The sequence below is a fragment of the Rhinoderma darwinii genome (genome assembly GCF_050947455.1).
Source record: "Rhinoderma darwinii isolate aRhiDar2 chromosome 5 unlocalized genomic scaffold, aRhiDar2.hap1 SUPER_5_unloc_36, whole genome shotgun sequence".
NCBI classification, from domain to species: Eukaryota; Metazoa; Chordata; class Amphibia; order Anura; family Rhinodermatidae; genus Rhinoderma; species Rhinoderma darwinii.
Window position 1 is genome coordinate 553,266 of NW_027461794.1, and position 20,129 is coordinate 573,394.

Here is a 20,129-nt window from a genome sequence, read left to right on the forward strand (position 1 = left end):
TAATCGTGATGCTGCTTCAAGTGAAGAAATTGATGACTATTGTTCTGTCCTTGATAAGCAGGTCCATGATACCGCTGTCCCCTCCTTAGTGGCACCTGTGACGGAGGAAGAAGTTCTGAATACCTTAAAGTCCATGCAGAATAATAAGACTCCAGGTTTAGATGGATTATCTAAGGAATTTTATATTACCTTTTGGGACATCATCAAAATAGTTTTTGTCCAAATCATTCACTTGATTATTTCTACAGGGGAATTATCTGCTTCTATGAAGAATGGAGTGATTACTTTATTGTATAAGAAGGGTGACCGTAGGGATGTCAAAAACTGGCGCCCTATTACATTACTCAATGTTGATTATAAGGTGGTGGCGAAAATTCTCACATCCAGACTTAGCGCTGTGTTACCAGATCTTATCGGGCCTGCTCAGACATGTGCAGTGCCTGGTAGGCGTATTCATGAAAACCTTTTGCTGGTTAGGGATATTATTCATACGTCTCTGTCTAATCGTTCGCTATTGGTTCTTACTTCCATTGATCTGCAAAAAGCGTATGACACAGTTTCACATCAATTTTTATTTTCTGTTTTACGTGCTTTTGGTATCCCTGCACAGATGCTGCGAGTCATTCAAAGTATGTATTCGGAGGTTACTAGCTGTGTTCAGGTTAATGGTTCCCTAGGCGACCCTTTCACGGTTTCTTCTGGGGTGCGACAGGGGTGCCCTTTGTCGCCAGTACTTTTCATAAGTGTCATGGAAACTTTTATTCAGTCTGTTATTAAAGATAAAATAATAAAAGGTTTCTTTCTCCCAGGGTCTCAAGGTGAGGCAGTAAAATTACTGGCCTATATGGATGATGTGGTGTTGGTTAACACATCCCAAGCGGACTTGAATAGAGCAAAATTACATTTACGTATTTTCTGTAATGTGTCTGCCATGTCTGTAAACTGGGATAAATGCAAATACTCAACGTTTGCGGCTGTCACACCTGTACAAGACACACAGGTGCCCCATGACCCACAGGGACTGACTATTCTGGGGGTTCATTATGATCAGGCGTTAAAAGGTAGCCAATCCTTTCAGAAGTTGGGTGAAAGAGTAACACAGAAGCTGAACTTCTATAAGACCAGGCAAATGTCTCTTTTTGGGAAGGTGCTCATAATAAAGGCAGTCATCTTGCCCATGATTTTTTATCTCACCTGTGTTTTCACTCCCTCCAGCAGGTGGATACAGCAAATGACCAGAATATTGTGTATCTTTCTATGGGGGTCAAAAGCTGAGAAAGTTGCTCGTGTCAAATGTCTGAAATTACCCATTAACGGTGGTCTACATTTTCCTGACATTGCTTTTCTATCTCACATGCACTACTGGTTATTAATACACAAGTTAGTACTATCTAAAAGATGGGCCGGTCACATGATCCGATATTTGGGTGGCTGGATGTTTCATAAATGGGGTTGGTTACCGTTAGATAGAACCAAACCTTGGGCCTTTGTTGCGCCTCCTTTTTACTTTGCACTACAATATTTCAAGAATAAATATAATCTAGAATCCTTGGGATTATTAAGCACCAGTAAAATTCATATTCTGAAATGGTACCGGAAGGATGAAATTGTAACGAACATAGCTGACCTGTCTAGCTCTCAGGCTAAAAATGCATGGAAAATGGTCAGTGCTTTGCCAGTGTCACCCAAACAAAGGGAGGTGACATGGTTATCCTTTCATGAGGCTCTTCCAACAAAGGCGTTCTTAAAACGCAGAGATATGGCGCCATCTGAACAGTGTCCGAGGGAAAATTGCGGTGACATAGAAACCGTATTTCACTTGCTTTATGGTTGTCCCTATGCCAAACAGGTCATTGCTAAGTTAAAGCGTTTGTTTTTAGAACTTACTGGCATCTCTTCTGCCTCTGTCAGCATGTTACTTTATGGGGTAGGCCTTACAATGTCTGTGCAACACAGACTAGTGTGGATGTTTACTATTGCCCTGCGTGAAACTTTATGGGACTCACGAAATATTCTGGTTTATAAAAAAGACAAAATGTCTGTTGATGACTGTATTAAATTGTTTCTCAGTAGATTGTATTTTATGTACAAGCTTGATTGTAAACGTTCTGGGTCAGATTCTGAGGGGATCTGGAAGGTTAAGAAATGGAAACATTGGGTGTGATTATTTTGTACATTACTTGTGTGAACTGAAACGATTGTATGACACTGACATTGTTCTGATTGTATTATGATGTATATTGTACTTGTATTTTGTTTCAATTGATCAATAAAAACTTTTGTAAAAAAAAAAAAAAATCTGTTCTTATCAGTTTAATATCTGATACGTCCCCTATCTGGGGACCATATATTAAATGGATTTTTAGAACAGGGAGATGGAAATAGAGCTTGCTCTGTCCACTCCACGCATTGACCTGGTATTGCAGTATTTCCAGGACCGGTGCACCCTTCCCTTATGTGTTGACTAAAATCAGATTCCAAAAGTGCTATTTGTGTTTGCTATTGTTTTTGTCTTTCTGATGGGATCTCCCCTTTTAATCCCATTATTTCAACACCTGTTGGACAATGCATTTGTACAGTCATGTGTGATAATGAGCTCATTTATTAAATGCAATTAATTAATACATTGCCACCTCTTGTTGTGTGTGTGTGTGTGTGTGTGTGTGTGTGTGTGTGTGTGTGTGTGTGTGTGTGTGTGTGTGTGTGTGTGTGTGTGTGTCTTCTGTGTTTCTGTGTTTCCGGCATTTCACATTGGAACAGCTCATTCACCTTCCTTGTCTTCTCTCCGCCCTCCCTTTTAGGTAGGTTAAAGAGCTGCACCTGAGCCAGCCACTGATTGATTGATGCAGCACCACAGTCAAATAGTGGAGTGGAGTAGGGGGAACAGCAAACAGCCATTAAAGCAGCCCGCCCGCCACAATGGACCTACCTGTGTACACTAGATGGATGTGATGGAATGTACTGTCGTCCCTACATTTCCAAGAAGAAGTAAGAATTGCAGTTGCAACAAACCCTTGCTTGCCTACAAAGAGAGCAGCAATTTGGATTTGTTACTATGTTACCTGGAAGAATAACAAACTGTGCAAGGATGGAGGTTGTAGGAGCAAAGAGAAGTTGTCTGTAAAGTTGGTGGATGCCTATTTTCCATTTTGCAGTCCCTTGTCTCCCTCTTGTGGCCTCCTGGAGGCAAATAAATGTGCAAAAAAAAGACAGCCTGGCGGCCGGCTGTTGCAGTGTTGCCCTCTCAGGCAACACTGAGTGACTGACTGAGCCGCACCGTCTTATATAAAGTTCAGACGGAACTTTGCACGTGTCATAGTGGAGCCCTCAGGATTCCAGAGCCAGCTTTCTGACATCATAATGGGGCCTGCCTCAGAGATAGATAAAAGCCTGGGCCCAGGCAGTGTTGGTCAGTGCTGCTCAGCAGGCAGCACTGGACTGGACTGGACTGGATTACAGCTGATACAAGGTGTGAAGGAACAAGGGGTGGCTGTGGGCATGCACTTGCTGCCGCTGCCAGTGTTTATCTGCATGGCAGGAGGGCATTTGGGCGTTGCCAGGAAGGCGTTTTTATGTAGATTCCTCCTCTTTCAGCACTGCATTGTGGTGCAAGCAAAAGAAGCAAATCCTGTGTAGCTTCCTCTCCGGCCTTTATTCACCTCCCTCCCGCTTAGTAGCTGTAAATGTGTGTGAGCCTGCAGGGCCCCATGGAATTGCCTAGGAGTAGGCTGAATCAATCGCTGCAAGGGGTGAACAGCAGTATGGGACAGGCTCGGGCAAGGCAAGGGCCGCTCGGGTTATCGCTTCTCGGCCTTTTGGCTAAGATCAAGTGTAGTATCTGTTCTTATCAGTTTAATATCTGATACGTCCCCTATCTGGGGACCATATATTAAATGGATTTTTAGAACAGGGAGATGGAAATAGAGCTTGCTCTGTCCACTCCACGCATTGACCTGGTATTGCAGTATTTCCAGGACCGGTGCACCCTTCCCTTATGTGTTGACTAAAATCAGATTCCAAAAGTGCTATTTGTGTTTGCTATTGTTTTTGTCTTTCTGATGGGATCTCCCCTTTTAATCCCATTATTTCAACACCTGTTGGACAATGCATTTGTACAGTCATGTGTGATAATGAGCTCATTTATTAAATGCAATTAATTAATACATTGCCACCTCTTGTTGTGTGTGTGTGTGTGTGTGTGTGTGTGTGTGTGTGTGTGTGTGTGTGTGTGTGTGTGTGTGTGTGTGTGTGTCTTCTGTGTTTCTGTGTTTCCGGCATTTCACATTGGAACAGCTCATTCACCTTCCTTGTCTTCTCTCCGCCCTCCCTTTTAGGTAGGTTAAAGAGCTGCACCTGAGCCAGCCACTGATTGATTGATGCAGCACCACAGTCAAATAGTGGAGTGGAGTAGGGGGAACAGCAAACAGCCATTAAAGCAGCCCGCCCGCCACAATGGACCTACCTGTGTACACTAGATGGATGTGATGGAATGTACTGTCGTCCCTACATTTCCAAGAAGAAGTAAGAATTGCAGTTGCAACAAACCCTTGCTTGCCTACAAAGAGAGCAGCAATTTGGATTTGTTACTATGTTACCTGGAAGAATAACAAACTGTGCAAGGATGGAGGTTGTAGGAGCAAAGAGAAGTTGTCTGTAAAGTTGGTGGATGCCTATTTTCCATTTTGCAGTCCCTTGTCTCCCTCTTGTGGCCTCCTGGAGGCAAATAAATGTGCAAAAAAAAGACAGCCTGGCGGCCGGCTGTTGCAGTGTTGCCCTCTCAGGCAACACTGAGTGACTGACTGAGCCGCACCGTCTTATATAAAGTTCAGACGGAACTTTGCACGTGTCATAGTGGAGCCCTCAGGATTCCAGAGCCAGCTTTCTGACATCATAATGGGGCCTGCCTCAGAGATAGATAAAAGCCTGGGCCCAGGCAGTGTTGGTCAGTGCTGCTCAGCAGGCAGCACTGGACTGGACTGGACTGGATTACAGCTGATACAAGGTGTGAAGGAACAAGGGGTGGCTGTGGGCATGCACTTGCTGCCGCTGCCAGTGTTTATCTGCATGGCAGGAGGGCATTTGGGCGTTGCCAGGAAGGCGTTTTTATGTAGATTCCTCCTCTTTCAGCACTGCATTGTGGTGCAAGCAAAAGAAGCAAATCCTGTGTAGCTTCCTCTCCGGCCTTTATTCACCTCCCTCCCGCTTAGTAGCTGTAAATGTGTGTGAGCCTGCAGGGCCCCATGGAATTGCCTAGGAGTAGGCTGAATCAATCGCTGCAAGGGGTGAACAGCAGTATGGGACAGGCTCGGGCAAGGCAAGGGCCGCTCGGGTTATCGCTTCTCGGCCTTTTGGCTAAGATCAAGTGTAGTATCTGTTCTTATCAGTTTAATATCTGATACGTCCCCTATCTGGGGACCATATATTAAATGGATTTTTAGAACAGGGAGATGGAAATAGAGCTTGCTCTGTCCACTCCACGCATTGACCTGGTATTGCAGTATTTCCAGGACCGGTGCACCCTTCCCTTATGTGTTGACTAAAATCAGATTCCAAAAGTGCTATTTGTGTTTGCTATTGTTTTTGTCTTTCTGATGGGATCTCCCCTTTTAATCCCATTATTTCAACACCTGTTGGACAATGCATTTGTACAGTCATGTGTGATAATGAGCTCATTTATTAAATGCAATTAATTAATACATTGCCACCTCTTGTTGTGTGTGTGTGTGTGTGTGTGTGTGTGTGTGTGTGTGTGTGTGTGTGTGTGTGTGTGTGTGTGTGTGTGTGTGTGTGTCTTCTGTGTTTCTGTGTTTCCGGCATTTCACATTGGAACAGCTCATTCACCTTCCTTGTCTTCTCTCCGCCCTCCCTTTTAGGTAGGTTAAAGAGCTGCACCTGAGCCAGCCACTGATTGATTGATGCAGCACCACAGTCAAATAGTGGAGTGGAGTAGGGGGAACAGCAAACAGCCATTAAAGCAGCCCGCCCGCCACAATGGACCTACCTGTGTACACTAGATGGATGTGATGGAATGTACTGTCGTCCCTACATTTCCAAGAAGAAGTAAGAATTGCAGTTGCAACAAACCCTTGCTTGCCTACAAAGAGAGCAGCAATTTGGATTTGTTACTATGTTACCTGGAAGAATAACAAACTGTGCAAGGATGGAGGTTGTAGGAGCAAAGAGAAGTTGTCTGTAAAGTTGGTGGATGCCTATTTTCCATTTTGCAGTCCCTTGTCTCCCTCTTGTGGCCTCCTGGAGGCAAATAAATGTGCAAAAAAAAGACAGCCTGGCGGCCGGCTGTTGCAGTGTTGCCCTCTCAGGCAACACTGAGTGACTGACTGAGCCGCACCGTCTTATATAAAGTTCAGACGGAACTTTGCACGTGTCATAGTGGAGCCCTCAGGATTCCAGAGCCAGCTTTCTGACATCATAATGGGGCCTGCCTCAGAGATAGATAAAAGCCTGGGCCCAGGCAGTGTTGGTCAGTGCTGCTCAGCAGGCAGCACTGGACTGGACTGGACTGGATTACAGCTGATACAAGGTGTGAAGGAACAAGGGGTGGCTGTGGGCATGCACTTGCTGCCGCTGCCAGTGTTTATCTGCATGGCAGGAGGGCATTTGGGCGTTGCCAGGAAGGCGTTTTTATGTAGATTCCTCCTCTTTCAGCACTGCATTGTGGTGCAAGCAAAAGAAGCAAATCCTGTGTAGCTTCCTCTCCGGCCTTTATTCACCTCCCTCCCGCTTAGTAGCTGTAAATGTGTGTGAGCCTGCAGGGCCCCATGGAATTGCCTAGGAGTAGGCTGAATCAATCGCTGCAAGGGGTGAACAGCAGTATGGGACAGGCTCGGGCAAGGCAAGGGCCGCTCGGGTTATCGCTTCTCGGCCTTTTGGCTAAGATCAAGTGTAGTATCTGTTCTTATCAGTTTAATATCTGATACGTCCCCTATCTGGGGACCATATATTAAATGGATTTTTAGAACAGGGAGATGGAAATAGAGCTTGCTCTGTCCACTCCACGCATTGACCTGGTATTGCAGTATTTCCAGGACCGGTGCACCCTTCCCTTATGTGTTGACTAAAATCAGATTCCAAAAGTGCTATTTGTGTTTGCTATTGTTTTTGTCTTTCTGATGGGATCTCCCCTTTTAATCCCATTATTTCAACACCTGTTGGACAATGCATTTGTACAGTCATGTGTGATAATGAGCTCATTTATTAAATGCAATTAATTAATACATTGCCACCTCTGTGTGTGTGTGTGTGTGTGTGTGTGTGTGTGTGTGTGTGTGTGTGTGTGTGTGTGTGTGTGTGTCTTCTGTGTTTCTGTGTTTCCGGCATTTCACATTGGAACAGCTCATTCACCTTCCTTGTCTTCTCTCCGCCCTCCCTTTTAGGTAGGTTAAAGAGCTGCACCTGAGCCAGCCACTGATTGATTGATGCAGCACCACAGTCAAATAGTGGAGTGGAGTAGGGGGAACAGCAAACAGCCATTAAAGCAGCCCGCCCGCCACAATGGACCTACCTGTGTACACTAGATGGATGTGATGGAATGTACTGTCGTCCCTACATTTCCAAGAAGAAGTAAGAATTGCAGTTGCAACAAACCCTTGCTTGCCTACAAAGAGAGCAGCAATTTGGATTTGTTACTATGTTACCTGGAAGAATAACAAACTGTGCAAGGATGGAGGTTGTAGGAGCAAAGAGAAGTTGTCTGTAAAGTTGGTGGATGCCTATTTTCCATTTTGCAGTCCCTTGTCTCCCTCTTGTGGCCTCCTGGAGGCAAATAAATGTGCAAAAAAAAGACAGCCTGGCGGCCGGCTGTTGCAGTGTTGCCCTCTCAGGCAACACTGAGTGACTGACTGAGCCGCACCGTCTTATATAAAGTTCAGACGGAACTTTGCACGTGTCATAGTGGAGCCCTCAGGATTCCAGAGCCAGCTTTCTGACATCATAATGGGGCCTGCCTCAGAGATAGATAAAAGCCTGGGCCCAGGCAGTGTTGGTCAGTGCTGCTCAGCAGGCAGCACTGGACTGGACTGGACTGGATTACAGCTGATACAAGGTGTGAAGGAACAAGGGGTGGCTGTGGGCATGCACTTGCTGCCGCTGCCAGTGTTTATCTGCATGGCAGGAGGGCATTTGGGCGTTGCCAGGAAGGCGTTTTTATGTAGATTCCTCCTCTTTCAGCACTGCATTGTGGTGCAAGCAAAAGAAGCAAATCCTGTGTAGCTTCCTCTCCGGCCTTTATTCACCTCCCTCCCGCTTAGTAGCTGTAAATGTGTGTGAGCCTGCAGGGCCCCATGGAATTGCCTAGGAGTAGGCTGAATCAATCGCTGCAAGGGGTGAACAGCAGTATGGGACAGGCTCGGGCAAGGCAAGGGCCGCTCGGGTTATCGCTTCTCGGCCTTTTGGCTAAGATCAAGTGTAGTACTTTAGGGTATTGCCTTGTTTCTTGGTCAGGAGGTGCCCTGGTACCCTTTTCCTTGGCCTGGGGGGATCGTTTCTCTTAGGAGAGACTTCACCCCTCTGCTGCTATTGGGGAGGAGGATTAGTCCAGGGCAACGGGGAGCGATCACCTGCCTGGTACTTCGGTACTGAAGGTATTCTTTGGAGATTGCTGGAATTCGTTTGGAGCAGGATGGAGGAAATTCCCGAATATATGCGTACCAGGAATGCTGTCCGGTTTTTCGTGGAGGAATCTGAGCGACAAAGGAAGGATCTGGAGTTCATCACAAAGGTTCTTTTGTTGGATTTCTTTCAGCTGGAGAGATCATGCATTTTGGCGGTGATGGACTATCCGAGGAGAGGGTGCTTTGACGTTACCTTCGCCACAGAAGAAATTTATGCTGTCTTTTTAGAACGCTTGAAGGAAGGTAAAAGGGACCCAAGACTTGTGGGTGTGAAGGTAACACCACATTTTGTGCCAAACAAAAAGTTGGTGGTTGTAAAAATGTTTTCGCCTTACGTGGATGAAGAGGACATTAAGTTATTTCTCAATAAGTTTTGTGAGGAGGTGGTGGGAAAGGGGAAAGTGTTTAACCCTTTTGGATTTTGGACTGGGAAGTGGAAATTTCTTTGTAAATTTGTGAGAATTGGTGAATCTAGAAACCTATTGTTTCCTCCAGCGCGGTTCAAGATTGGAAGTGCGTGTGGAAATTTATTTTTTCTTGGAATGGATATGTTTTGTTTGAATTGTAAAGAGTATGGTCATGAGAGAGAAGCCTGTGAGAAAGTAATGTGTACAAAATGTCTGCAAGAGGGACATAAGTATAATGAATGTCAGAAAGGGAAAGTATGTAATATGTGTGGAGAGGAGGGGCACATATTCAAATCGTGCCCAAAGAAAAGCAAACGTGAGGTACAAGAGGAAAATAAGAAGATAGTCAAAAGAAAGGAAGCGGAAGTTAGTTTGGAAGAAGGCAAGCTTCATAAATTGGAAGGAAGTGGGCAAAGTGATGAGAAAAAAAGGAAAAAAGCAGAGAGAAAGAAAAAAAGTGTCATTTCAGAAGAGGAAAGAGCAGAAAGAGACAGGTTATTGGAAGAAGTAGAGCAGTTACGTAGTAAAATTAATTTTGAAAAAATGCGGAGGAGGGTGCGGCTCTGTGTAAGAGAAAATTTACCAGGGTTTCTTGAAAGGTATGGTGTGCCAACATGGTTAACGTGCATTGTAAACTGTGAGTGGGATGGTAATGATTTGCAGGAACATCTAGTGGATATGTTAGGAACTATTGCTGTTAAAAAAGGAATGTTTTTTTGATTTCTTAAGGAAAAAAAAGGAAAGAGGAAAACAAAAATTAATTGTACGTTTTCAGTTTTCATTGTGATGATCTAAGTCTTTTTTATTTTGAATTTTATGATTTTTAAGACGTGATCTGAATGAATTAAAAAAAAAAAAAAAAAAAAATCTGTTCTTATCAGTTTAATATCTGATACGTCCCCTATCTGGGGACCATATATTAAATGGATTTTTAGAACAGGGAGATGGAAATAGAGCTTGCTCTGTCCACTCCACGCATTGACCTGGTATTGCAGTATTTCCAGGACCGGTGCACCCTTCCCTTATGTGTTGACTAAAATCAGATTCCAAAAGTGCTATTTGTGTTTGCTATTGTTTTTGTCTTTCTGATGGGATCTCCCCTTTTAATCCCATTATTTCAACACCTGTTGGACAATGCATTTGTACAGTCATGTGTGATAATGAGCTCATTTATTAAATGCAATTAATTAATACATTGCCACCTCTTGTTGTGTGTGTGTGTGTGTGTGTGTGTGTGTGTGTGTGTGTGTGTGTGTGTGTGTGTGTGTGTGTGTGTGTGTGTCTTCTGTGTTTCTGTGTTTCCGGCATTTCACATTGGAACAGCTCATTCACCTTCCTTGTCTTCTCTCCGCCCTCCCTTTTAGGTAGGTTAAAGAGCTGCACCTGAGCCAGCCACTGATTGATTGATGCAGCACCACAGTCAAATAGTGGAGTGGAGTAGGGGGAACAGCAAACAGCCATTAAAGCAGCCCGCCCGCCACAATGGACCTACCTGTGTACACTAGATGGATGTGATGGAATGTACTGTCGTCCCTACATTTCCAAGAAGAAGTAAGAATTGCAGTTGCAACAAACCCTTGCTTGCCTACAAAGAGAGCAGCAATTTGGATTTGTTACTATGTTACCTGGAAGAATAACAAACTGTGCAAGGATGGAGGTTGTAGGAGCAAAGAGAAGTTGTCTGTAAAGTTGGTGGATGCCTATTTTCCATTTTGCAGTCCCTTGTCTCCCTCTTGTGGCCTCCTGGAGGCAAATAAATGTGCAAAAAAAAGACAGCCTGGCGGCCGGCTGTTGCAGTGTTGCCCTCTCAGGCAACACTGAGTGACTGACTGAGCCGCACCGTCTTATATAAAGTTCAGACGGAACTTTGCACGTGTCATAGTGGAGCCCTCAGGATTCCAGAGCCAGCTTTCTGACATCATAATGGGGCCTGCCTCAGAGATAGATAAAAGCCTGGGCCCAGGCAGTGTTGGTCAGTGCTGCTCAGCAGGCAGCACTGGACTGGACTGGACTGGATTACAGCTGATACAAGGTGTGAAGGAACAAGGGGTGGCTGTGGGCATGCACTTGCTGCCGCTGCCAGTGTTTATCTGCATGGCAGGAGGGCATTTGGGCGTTGCCAGGAAGGCGTTTTTATGTAGATTCCTCCTCTTTCAGCACTGCATTGTGGTGCAAGCAAAAGAAGCAAATCCTGTGTAGCTTCCTCTCCGGCCTTTATTCACCTCCCTCCCGCTTAGTAGCTGTAAATGTGTGTGAGCCTGCAGGGCCCCATGGAATTGCCTAGGAGTAGGCTGAATCAATCGCTGCAAGGGGTGAACAGCAGTATGGGACAGGCTCGGGCAAGGCAAGGGCCGCTCGGGTTATCGCTTCTCGGCCTTTTGGCTAAGATCAAGTGTAGTATCTGTTCTTATCAGTTTAATATCTGATACGTCCCCTATCTGGGGACCATATATTAAATGGATTTTTAGAACAGGGAGATGGAAATAGAGCTTGCTCTGTCCACTCCACGCATTGACCTGGTATTGCAGTATTTCCAGGACCGGTGCACCCTTCCCTTATGTGTTGACTAAAATCAGATTCCAAAAGTGCTATTTGTGTTTGCTATTGTTTTTGTCTTTCTGATGGGATCTCCCCTTTTAATCCCATTATTTCAACACCTGTTGGACAATGCATTTGTACAGTCATGTGTGATAATGAGCTCATTTATTAAATGCAATTAATTAATACATTGCCACCTCTTGTTGTGTGTGTGTGTGTGTGTGTGTGTGTGTGTGTGTGTGTGTGTGTGTGTGTGTGTGTGTGTGTGTGTGTGTGTGTGTCTTCTGTGTTTCTGTGTTTCCGGCATTTCACATTGGAACAGCTCATTCACCTTCCTTGTCTTCTCTCCGCCCTCCCTTTTAGGTAGGTTAAAGAGCTGCACCTGAGCCAGCCACTGATTGATTGATGCAGCACCACAGTCAAATAGTGGAGTGGAGTAGGGGGAACAGCAAACAGCCATTAAAGCAGCCCGCCCGCCACAATGGACCTACCTGTGTACACTAGATGGATGTGATGGAATGTACTGTCGTCCCTACATTTCCAAGAAGAAGTAAGAATTGCAGTTGCAACAAACCCTTGCTTGCCTACAAAGAGAGCAGCAATTTGGATTTGTTACTATGTTACCTGGAAGAATAACAAACTGTGCAAGGATGGAGGTTGTAGGAGCAAAGAGAAGTTGTCTGTAAAGTTGGTGGATGCCTATTTTCCATTTTGCAGTCCCTTGTCTCCCTCTTGTGGCCTCCTGGAGGCAAATAAATGTGCAAAAAAAAGACAGCCTGGCGGCCGGCTGTTGCAGTGTTGCCCTCTCAGGCAACACTGAGTGACTGACTGAGCCGCACCGTCTTATATAAAGTTCAGACGGAACTTTGCACGTGTCATAGTGGAGCCCTCAGGATTCCAGAGCCAGCTTTCTGACATCATAATGGGGCCTGCCTCAGAGATAGATAAAAGCCTGGGCCCAGGCAGTGTTGGTCAGTGCTGCTCAGCAGGCAGCACTGGACTGGACTGGACTGGATTACAGCTGATACAAGGTGTGAAGGAACAAGGGGTGGCTGTGGGCATGCACTTGCTGCCGCTGCCAGTGTTTATCTGCATGGCAGGAGGGCATTTGGGCGTTGCCAGGAAGGCGTTTTTATGTAGATTCCTCCTCTTTCAGCACTGCATTGTGGTGCAAGCAAAAGAAGCAAATCCTGTGTAGCTTCCTCTCCGGCCTTTATTCACCTCCCTCCCGCTTAGTAGCTGTAAATGTGTGTGAGCCTGCAGGGCCCCATGGAATTGCCTAGGAGTAGGCTGAATCAATCGCTGCAAGGGGTGAACAGCAGTATGGGACAGGCTCGGGCAAGGCAAGGGCCGCTCGGGTTATCGCTTCTCGGCCTTTTGGCTAAGATCAAGTGTAGTATCTGTTCTTATCAGTTTAATATCTGATACGTCCCCTATCTGGGGACCATATATTAAATGGATTTTTAGAACAGGGAGATGGAAATAGAGCTTGCTCTGTCCACTCCACGCATTGACCTGGTATTGCAGTATTTCCAGGACCGGTGCACCCTTCCCTTATGTGTTGACTAAAATCAGATTCCAAAAGTGCTATTTGTGTTTGCTATTGTTTTTGTCTTTCTGATGGGATCTCCCCTTTTAATCCCATTATTTCAACACCTGTTGGACAATGCATTTGTACAGTCATGTGTGATAATGAGCTCATTTATTAAATGCAATTAATTAATACATTGCCACCTCTTGTTGTGTGTGTGTGTGTGTGTGTGTGTGTGTGTGTGTGTGTGTGTGTGTGTGTGTGTGTGTGTGTGTGTGTGTGTGTGTGTCTTCTGTGTTTCTGTGTTTCCGGCATTTCACATTGGAACAGCTCATTCACCTTCCTTGTCTTCTCTCCGCCCTCCCTTTTAGGTAGGTTAAAGAGCTGCACCTGAGCCAGCCACTGATTGATTGATGCAGCACCACAGTCAAATAGTGGAGTGGAGTAGGGGGAACAGCAAACAGCCATTAAAGCAGCCCGCCCGCCACAATGGACCTACCTGTGTACACTAGATGGATGTGATGGAATGTACTGTCGTCCCTACATTTCCAAGAAGAAGTAAGAATTGCAGTTGCAACAAACCCTTGCTTGCCTACAAAGAGAGCAGCAATTTGGATTTGTTACTATGTTACCTGGAAGAATAACAAACTGTGCAAGGATGGAGGTTGTAGGAGCAAAGAGAAGTTGTCTGTAAAGTTGGTGGATGCCTATTTTCCATTTTGCAGTCCCTTGTCTCCCTCTTGTGGCCTCCTGGAGGCAAATAAATGTGCAAAAAAAAGACAGCCTGGCGGCCGGCTGTTGCAGTGTTGCCCTCTCAGGCAACACTGAGTGACTGACTGAGCCGCACCGTCTTATATAAAGTTCAGACGGAACTTTGCACGTGTCATAGTGGAGCCCTCAGGATTCCAGAGCCAGCTTTCTGACATCATAATGGGGCCTGCCTCAGAGATAGATAAAAGCCTGGGCCCAGGCAGTGTTGGTCAGTGCTGCTCAGCAGGCAGCACTGGACTGGACTGGACTGGATTACAGCTGATACAAGGTGTGAAGGAACAAGGGGTGGCTGTGGGCATGCACTTGCTGCCGCTGCCAGTGTTTATCTGCATGGCAGGAGGGCATTTGGGCGTTGCCAGGAAGGCGTTTTTATGTAGATTCCTCCTCTTTCAGCACTGCATTGTGGTGCAAGCAAAAGAAGCAAATCCTGTGTAGCTTCCTCTCCGGCCTTTATTCACCTCCCTCCCGCTTAGTAGCTGTAAATGTGTGTGAGCCTGCAGGGCCCCATGGAATTGCCTAGGAGTAGGCTGAATCAATCGCTGCAAGGGGTGAACAGCAGTATGGGACAGGCTCGGGCAAGGCAAGGGCCGCTCGGGTTATCGCTTCTCGGCCTTTTGGCTAAGATCAAGTGTAGTATCTGTTCTTATCAGTTTAATATCTGATACGTCCCCTATCTGGGGACCATATATTAAATGGATTTTTAGAACAGGGAGATGGAAATAGAGCTTGCTCTGTCCACTCCACGCATTGACCTGGTATTGCAGTATTTCCAGGACCGGTGCACCCTTCCCTTATGTGTTGACTAAAATCAGATTCCAAAAGTGCTATTTGTGTTTGCTATTGTTTTTGTCTTTCTGATGGGATCTCCCCTTTTAATCCCATTATTTCAACACCTGTTGGACAATGCATTTGTACAGTCATGTGTGATAATGAGCTCATTTATTAAATGCAATTAATTAATACATTGCCACCTCTTGTTGTGTGTGTGTGTGTGTGTGTGTGTGTGTGTGTGTGTGTGTGTGTGTGTGTGTGTGTGTGTGTGTGTGTGTGTGTCTTCTGTGTTTCTGTGTTTCCGGCATTTCACATTGGAACAGCTCATTCACCTTCCTTGTCTTCTCTCCGCCCTCCCTTTTAGGTAGGTTAAAGAGCTGCACCTGAGCCAGCCACTGATTGATTGATGCAGCACCACAGTCAAATAGTGGAGTGGAGTAGGGGGAACAGCAAACAGCCATTAAAGCAGCCCGCCCGCCACAATGGACCTACCTGTGTACACTAGATGGATGTGATGGAATGTACTGTCGTCCCTACATTTCCAAGAAGAAGTAAGAATTGCAGTTGCAACAAACCCTTGCTTGCCTACAAAGAGAGCAGCAATTTGGATTTGTTACTATGTTACCTGGAAGAATAACAAACTGTGCAAGGATGGAGGTTGTAGGAGCAAAGAGAAGTTGTCTGTAAAGTTGGTGGATGCCTATTTTCCATTTTGCAGTCCCTTGTCTCCCTCTTGTGGCCTCCTGGAGGCAAATAAATGTGCAAAAAAAAGACAGCCTGGCGGCCGGCTGTTGCAGTGTTGCCCTCTCAGGCAACACTGAGTGACTGACTGAGCCGCACCGTCTTATATAAAGTTCAGACGGAACTTTGCACGTGTCATAGTGGAGCCCTCAGGATTCCAGAGCCAGCTTTCTGACATCATAATGGGGCCTGCCTCAGAGATAGATAAAAGCCTGGGCCCAGGCAGTGTTGGTCAGTGCTGCTCAGCAGGCAGCACTGGACTGGACTGGACTGGATTACAGCTGATACAAGGTGTGAAGGAACAAGGGGTGGCTGTGGGCATGCACTTGCTGCCGCTGCCAGTGTTTATCTGCATGGCAGGAGGGCATTTGGGCGTTGCCAGGAAGGCGTTTTTATGTAGATTCCTCCTCTTTCAGCACTGCATTGTGGTGCAAGCAAAAGAAGCAAATCCTGTGTAGCTTCCTCTCCGGCCTTTATTCACCTCCCTCCCGCTTAGTAGCTGTAAATGTGTGTGAGCCTGCAGGGCCCCATGGAATTGCCTAGGAGTAGGCTGAATCAATCGCTGCAAGGGGTGAACAGCAGTATGGGACAGGCTCGGGCAAGGCAAGGGCCGCTCGGGTTATCGCTTCTCGGCCTTTTGGCTAAGATCAAGTGTAGTACATGCTCAATCTGAGGTTAGTAATCATCCCTGCCGGTGGTACGTGGGCCATCGTAGGGGGATGACAGAACGCCGAGGTGAGGGCAGGGAACCACAACGGTCATCGCTCTGGTGTACGCATTTGGTTTAAAGGTACCATTTGTAGGTGACCAGGCGACCGCCGGATCGAGGTCAGGAGGTCGGGTAGTTTGAAAGCCCGAGTTGCTATGTGCCCCAGGGCTGGTGACCCTGGGGTGCCCTAACTCACTGGGGGTGGGATCCCACTGAGTGAAGGCACACTTGCACGCACTCTTCTTTCACACTTCTAAGCACACACCTTTTTTCTCCCGGCCTTCTGGCTGGGAGATGAGGAATTTTTATATACCTGGCGGATGTCCAGGCTGTATCACAGCGCACATCCACTTATTTAATTTTGTTTTTCACTGTGTGTTTGTCACGTTTGTCACAAGGATTTTGGGATGCGGTGCCCTTTTGGGACCCTCCTGAGGTCTAGGGGGAAAATGTGTGGCCTTCTGGTTCCTTTTTCCCCTGCAACCCGGCCTCCCTTCTTCGGAGGGGAGGTGCAACTAGGATGCAGGCTCCTAGGTGGACACTGGGGTGGCAGCCCAGGTAGAAGCCTAGGAGTGTGTTTGGGTCTCCCTAAGCTTCGGCGAGGGGGGACCATCGATCCTTGATCCTCTAGGCCTAAGGTTTGGAGGGTCAGGGAATGGTTATGCGGGGCCTCTCTCTTTTAAGAGAAGGGCTGCGATAGACCGCATCCTTGTGCACTTTTTGTGTGGCACCTCTGCACTTTTTATGCACTTGGGTGATAGAAAGCACGACTCGGGCTTTCAATAAAAAAAAAAAAAATCTGTTCTTATCAGTTTAATATCTGATACGTCCCCTATCTGGGGACCATATATTAAATGGATTTTTAGAACAGGGAGATGGAAATAGAGCTTGCTCTGTCCACTCCACGCATTGACCTGGTATTGCAGTATTTCCAGGACCGGTGCACCCTTCCCTTATGTGTTGACTAAAATCAGATTCCAAAAGTGCTATTTGTGTTTGCTATTGTTTTTGTCTTTCTGATGGGATCTCCCCTTTTAATCCCATTATTTCAACACCTGTTGGACAATGCATTTGTACAGTCATGTGTGATAATGAGCTCATTTATTAAATGCAATTAATTAATACATTGCCACCTCTTGTTGTGTGTGTGTGTGTGTGTGTGTGTGTGTGTGTGTGTGTGTGTGTGTGTGTGTGTGTGTGTGTGTGTGTGTGTGTCTTCTGTGTTTCTGTGTTTCCGGCATTTCACATTGGAACAGCTCATTCACCTTCCTTGTCTTCTCTCCGCCCTCCCTTTTAGGTAGGTTAAAGAGCTGCACCTGAGCCAGCCACTGATTGATTGATGCAGCACCACAGTCAAATAGTGGAGTGGAGTAGGGGGAACAGCAAACAGCCATTAAAGCAGCCCGCCCGCCACAATGGACCTACCTGTGTACACTAGATGGATGTGATGGAATGTACTGTCGTCCCTACATTTCCAAGAAGAAGTAAGAATTGCAGTTGCAACAAACCCTTGCTTGCCTACAAAGAGAGCAGCAATTTGGATTTGTTACTATGTTACCTGGAAGAATAACAAACTGTGCAAGGATGGAGGTTGTAGGAGCAAAGAGAAGTTGTCTGTAAAGTTGGTGGATGCCTATTTTCCATTTTGCAGTCCCTTGTCTCCCTCTTGTGGCCTCCTGGAGGCAAATAAATGTGCAAAAAAAAGACAGCCTGGCGGCCGGCTGTTGCAGTGTTGCCCTCTCAGGCAACACTGAGTGACTGACTGAGCCGCACCGTCTTATATAAAGTTCAGACGGAACTTTGCACGTGTCATAGTGGAGCCCTCAGGATTCCAGAGCCAGCTTTCTGACATCATAATGGGGCCTGCCTCAGAGATAGATAAAAGCCTGGGCCCAGGCAGTGTTGGTCAGTGCTGCTCAGCAGGCAGCACTGGACTGGACTGGACTGGATTACAGCTGATACAAGGTGTGAAGGAACAAGGGGTGGCTGTGGGCATGCACTTGCTGCCGCTGCCAGTGTTTATCTGCATGGCAGGAGGGCATTTGGGCGTTGCCAGGAAGGCGTTTTTATGTAGATTCCTCCTCTTTCAGCACTGCATTGTGGTGCAAGCAAAAGAAGCAAATCCTGTGTAGCTTCCTCTCCGGCCTTTATTCACCTCCCTCCCGCTTAGTAGCTGTAAATGTGTGTGAGCCTGCAGGGCCCCATGGAATTGCCTAGGAGTAGGCTGAATCAATCGCTGCAAGGGGTGAACAGCAGTATGGGACAGGCTCGGGCAAGGCAAGGGCCGCTCGGGTTATCGCTTCTCGGCCTTTTGGCTAAGATCAAGTGTAGTATCTGTTCTTATCAGTTTAATATCTGATACGTCCCCTATCTGGGGACCATATATTAAATGGATTTTTAGAACAGGGAGATGGAAATAGAGCTTGCTCTGTCCACTCCACGCATTGACCTGGTATTGCAGTATTTCCAGGACCGGTGCACCCTTCCCTTATGTGTTGACTAAAATCAGATTCCAAAAGTGCTATTTGTGTTTGCTATTGTTTTTGTCTTTCTGATGGGATCTCCCCTTTTAATCCCATTATTTCAACACCTGTTGGACAATGCATTTGTACAGTCATGTGTGATAATGAGCTCATTTATTAAATGCAATTAATTAATACATTGCCACCTCTTGTTGTGTGTGTGTGTGTGTGTGTGTGTGTGTGTGTGTGTGTGTGTGTGTGTGTGTGTGTGTGTGTGTGTGTGTGTGTGTGTGTGTGTCTTCTGTGTTTCTGTGTTTCCGGCATTTCACATTGGAACAGCTCATTCACCTTCCTTGTCTTCTCTCCGCCCTCCCTTTTAGGTAGGTTAAAGAGCTGCACCTGAGCCAGCCACTGATTGATTGATGCAGCACCACAGTCAAATAGTGGAGTGGAGTAGGGGGAACAGCAAACAGCCATTAAAGCAGCCCGCCCGCCACAATGGACCTACCTGTGTACACTAGATGGATGTGATGGAATGTACTGTCGTCCCTACATTTCCAAGAAGAAGTAAGAATTGCAGTTGCAACAAACCCTTGCTTGCCTACAAAGAGAGCAGCAATTTGGATTTGTTACTATGTTACCTGGAAGAATAACAAACTGTGCAAGGATGGAGGTTGTAGGAGCAAAGAGAAGTTGTCTGTAAAGTTGGTGGATGCCTATTTTCCATTTTGCAGTCCCTTGTCTCCCTCTTGTGGCCTCCTGGAGGCAAATAAATGTGCAAAAAAAAGACAGCCTGGCGGCCGGCTGTTGCAGTGTTGCCCTCTCAGGCAACACTGAGTGACTGACTGAGCCGCACCGTCTTATATAAAGTTCAGACGGAACTTTGCACGTGTCATAGTGGAGCCCTCAGGATTCCAGAGCCAGCTTTCTGACATCATAATGGGGCCTGCCTCAGAGATAGATAAAAGCCTGGGCCCAGGCAGTGTTGGTCAGTGCTGCTCAGCAGGCAGCACTGGACTGGACTGGACTGGATTACAGCTGATACAAGGTGTGAAGGAACAAGGGGTGGCTGTGGGCATGCACTTGCTGCCGCTGCCAGTGTTTATCTGCATGGCAGGAGGGCATTTGGGCGTTGCCAGGAAGGCGTTTTTATGTAGATTCCTCCTCTTTCAGCACTGCATTGTGGTGCAAGCAAAAGAAGCAAATCCTGTGTAGCTTCCTCTCCGGCCTTTATTCACCTCCCTCCCGCTTAGTAGCTGTAAATGTGTGTGAGCCTGCAGGGCCCCATGGAATTGCCTAGGAGTAGGCTGAATCAATCGCTGCAAGGGGTGAACAGCAGTATGGGACAGGCTCGGGCAAGGCAAGGGCCGCTCGGGTTATCGCTTCTCGGCCTTTTGGCTAAGATCAAGTGTAGTATCTGTTCTTATCAGTTTAATATCTGATACGTCCCCTATCTGGGGACCATATATTAAATGGATTTTTAGAACAGGGAGATGGAAATAGAGCTTGCTCTGTCCACTCCACGCATTGACCTGGTATTGCAGTATTTCCAGGACCGGTGCACCCTTC

At 46.5% G+C, this 20,129-nt stretch overlaps 8 non-coding genes and 4 pseudogenes across 8 annotated transcripts; all 12 read left to right on the forward strand.

The window, feature by feature from the left end:
• The first annotated feature begins 2,272 nt into the window (after positions 1–2,272).
• Positions 2,273–2,451, forward strand: LOC142691212 (U2 spliceosomal RNA; annotated as a pseudogene).
• Positions 2,452–3,799: 1,348 nt separating this feature from the next.
• LOC142691184 (U2 spliceosomal RNA) lies at positions 3,800–3,990 on the forward strand. Its single transcript, XR_012859825.1, has one exon. It is a non-coding gene; the product is annotated as a U2 spliceosomal RNA (small nuclear RNA).
• A 1,342-nt stretch (positions 3,991–5,332) lies between these two features.
• Positions 5,333–5,523, forward strand: LOC142691187 (U2 spliceosomal RNA). The gene has a single exon (XR_012859827.1). It is a non-coding gene; the product is annotated as a U2 spliceosomal RNA (small nuclear RNA).
• A 1,348-nt stretch (positions 5,524–6,871) lies between these two features.
• On the forward strand, positions 6,872–7,062 carry LOC142691188 (U2 spliceosomal RNA). The gene has a single exon (XR_012859828.1). It is a non-coding gene; the product is annotated as a U2 spliceosomal RNA (small nuclear RNA).
• Positions 7,063–8,392: 1,330 nt separating this feature from the next.
• On the forward strand, positions 8,393–8,503 carry LOC142691299 (U2 spliceosomal RNA; annotated as a pseudogene).
• A 1,350-nt stretch (positions 8,504–9,853) lies between these two features.
• LOC142691239 (U2 spliceosomal RNA) lies at positions 9,854–10,057 on the forward strand (annotated as a pseudogene).
• Positions 10,058–11,399: 1,342 nt separating this feature from the next.
• LOC142691189 (U2 spliceosomal RNA) lies at positions 11,400–11,590 on the forward strand. Its single transcript, XR_012859829.1, has one exon. It is a non-coding gene; the product is annotated as a U2 spliceosomal RNA (small nuclear RNA).
• Positions 11,591–12,936: 1,346 nt separating this feature from the next.
• Positions 12,937–13,127, forward strand: LOC142691190 (U2 spliceosomal RNA). The gene has a single exon (XR_012859830.1). It is a non-coding gene; the product is annotated as a U2 spliceosomal RNA (small nuclear RNA).
• A 1,348-nt stretch (positions 13,128–14,475) lies between these two features.
• Positions 14,476–14,666, forward strand: LOC142691191 (U2 spliceosomal RNA). Its single transcript, XR_012859831.1, has one exon. It is a non-coding gene; the product is annotated as a U2 spliceosomal RNA (small nuclear RNA).
• A 2,202-nt stretch (positions 14,667–16,868) lies between these two features.
• On the forward strand, positions 16,869–17,049 carry LOC142691255 (U2 spliceosomal RNA; annotated as a pseudogene).
• A 1,344-nt stretch (positions 17,050–18,393) lies between these two features.
• On the forward strand, positions 18,394–18,584 carry LOC142691192 (U2 spliceosomal RNA). Its single transcript, XR_012859832.1, has one exon. It is a non-coding gene; the product is annotated as a U2 spliceosomal RNA (small nuclear RNA).
• Positions 18,585–19,938: 1,354 nt separating this feature from the next.
• LOC142691193 (U2 spliceosomal RNA) lies at positions 19,939–20,129 on the forward strand. Its single transcript, XR_012859833.1, has one exon. It is a non-coding gene; the product is annotated as a U2 spliceosomal RNA (small nuclear RNA).